Source organism: Nannospalax galili, unplaced genomic scaffold (genome assembly GCF_000622305.1).
Source record: "Nannospalax galili isolate Female #2095 unplaced genomic scaffold, S.galili_v1.0 scaffold417, whole genome shotgun sequence".
NCBI classification, from domain to species: Eukaryota; Metazoa; Chordata; class Mammalia; order Rodentia; family Spalacidae; genus Nannospalax; species Nannospalax galili.
Window position 1 is genome coordinate 1150235 of NW_008340785.1, and position 2340 is coordinate 1152574.

The window sequence follows — 2340 nt, forward strand, 5'->3', positions numbered from 1 at the left end:
GTTCTCAGTGCTTCTCTGGAGGAAAAGATTTGCAGAGGTATTTGCTCCCCATTACATAAATCCCTTTGGAGTCTCCTAATTCCTAAATGAGAGAGAGAGAGAGAGAGAGAGAGAGAGAGAGAGAGAGAGAGAGAACATCACCCCTTTTACTTTGTACCTTTCAATAGCACCATCATAATAAAAAAATCATCAAGAAAATGATTCATTGACTAGGTCAAAGTCTATAGGATGGAATCACTTCCCCAAAGCCCATGAGTGGCAAGCCAAGACTTCAGTACATGATTTATTAGAGAGCATTTAATATTCCAAGCACATATTCTACCAGAAGTAGTGTTTTTTATAACTACAGCGTATGATATTGCTCAATTCACCTTTATTCATATTACCATATACTAGTTTTTAATGATGATCAATTTTACTTTGCTTTATAAATTTGAGTAACCTGGGTATAATCAATGTGTGGAAATCAGGCAGGTGATATGGAGTGTATGAACTCCAATGAATCATAGTGTTAAAAAACAAAACCACTTTTGAACTCACTGAAGAAATGTTGATTGGACAGCTCTTCTAAAAGTGATTCAAAAACAGCAATTAACAGAAACAATTCTCCAAGATCTCAATTTTGGTGAAAATGGAGTACAGAAACCAAAATAAAAGTAGAGTTTTGAAATGTATTTATTTTTCTTAATTTCATACTTTTATGCAATGTGTTTTGATCATATCTACTCCCCACTTCCCCATTCCCTCCCTCCAACTCCTCCCAAGTCCTCCACTAAGTCTCCCTCCACTGAGTCCCCTTCCACTTAGTCACCTTTCAAACCCCATGTCTTTTTTAAAAAATATATACCCACTAATTTCAATTCATGCTGTCTCTCCATATGCAAGTGGGTATAGGGCCATGCACTGGAGCCTGGGCAAACTAGGAGGGGCCACACCCCTGAAAAATAAAACTGAATCTCCCTCTCCTAGAAGTCATCAACTGTCACCAGCTCTTCAGCTAGGGGTGGAGCTTGGTAAGTCCCTCCCCTTTCCACGATGGAATTTTTTTTTTTTTTTACTATGTCATTGTTTATTTTAATCAGTAGTAGCTTCTGCTTCAGTGGGACCCCTAATGAGCCTTCGAATTCCTCTTTTTCCTGCAGTACCTTTTGGTTTTTCAAAGCTGCTTATGTGCATGCTGCTTGGGATGCAGTTCTTCATAAAGGAAGTCTACAGTCAATTCATCCCCGTTGTCTATCTCAATCTTTCTGATTATATTCATCTGTAATTGTCTTTCTACAATTTTTAGCAGAGGGCTCTTGCAGCTTGATACAGCATCCATTCTCTTACACTGCATGTGTACCTAGGCATTGAATAAATGAAAACTACGGACTCTAAGTAGTCTCCTTCATGGGAGTGTTTGTACAGGAAGAAATGGTAACGTGCTGAATCCTTGGGAATCTTCTTTGGCAAATCTTTGAGTTCTGTATTTGTTGTGTTGACCAAAATTATTATTTCATTTTTTATATCTATTTCCAACTGCACATAGTTGAGCTGTTTCTTACTCAGTTTTTCCAAAGCCTGGAAAGCATCTTGAGAAATAAGAAATGCTACTCCTAGTAGTGTCTGATGCTTAGTGTCCACAAATAACGTCAGTCTGTGCCTCATTAATTTTAATCTGTCGTAATTCTTCCTCAGCTGCAGTCCGTGGGGCAGGGGAAGACTGAGATGGCAAGTATTTTTTATACCCAAGTAATGATAAATCTTCCTTTACTGTCCCAAACACTTCGTCTTTAATGTGTCGGCCTCCAACCTCCTTCAGAGTTGCTCTTGTGGCCGCTGTACAGCATTTTTTAACAAACAGGAGAATGATCTGGAGAGGATGCAATGGATATCCACTCATATTCCAGGGCATTCTGAGAGTCTAACCTGAATAATACATAGCAAGGCTGCTTCTCCTCCAGTAGAGGCAAAACAAAAGACTCGTAAGCCTGCTCCCAGGAGGCTGACTACATGATCCGACTACAAACTGCTCATTTTCAATAGATATTTTCAGAAGTCTGTATTTTCCATTTTTGACTTTGGCAAAGATATCTTTAACACCTTCATTTGCTTGGATGCCAGTCTGGTGGGACATGGTGGTGGCCGCAGGCTCCCGGCTCCAACCCAGGGTGCTGTAGCCGCCCTAGCTCTAGGAAGTAGCTTCCATGATGGTATTTTAACTGGCGTGATCTTGCACAGGTCTTGTACAGGTAATAGCAGCTATTGTGAATTCATGAGTTCTGTGGCTCTGTCATGTACAAAAGACACCATTTCACTTCATACCTTCTCAATTTCTAATTCTTTATACTTCCTCTTCCA

At 39.8% G+C, this 2340-nt stretch overlaps 1 pseudogene; it reads right to left on the reverse strand.

The window, feature by feature from the left end:
- Window positions 1–1074: 1074 nt before the first annotated feature.
- Window positions 1075–2134, reverse strand: LOC103736288 (annotated as a pseudogene).
- Window positions 2135–2340: the final 206 nt, after the last annotated feature.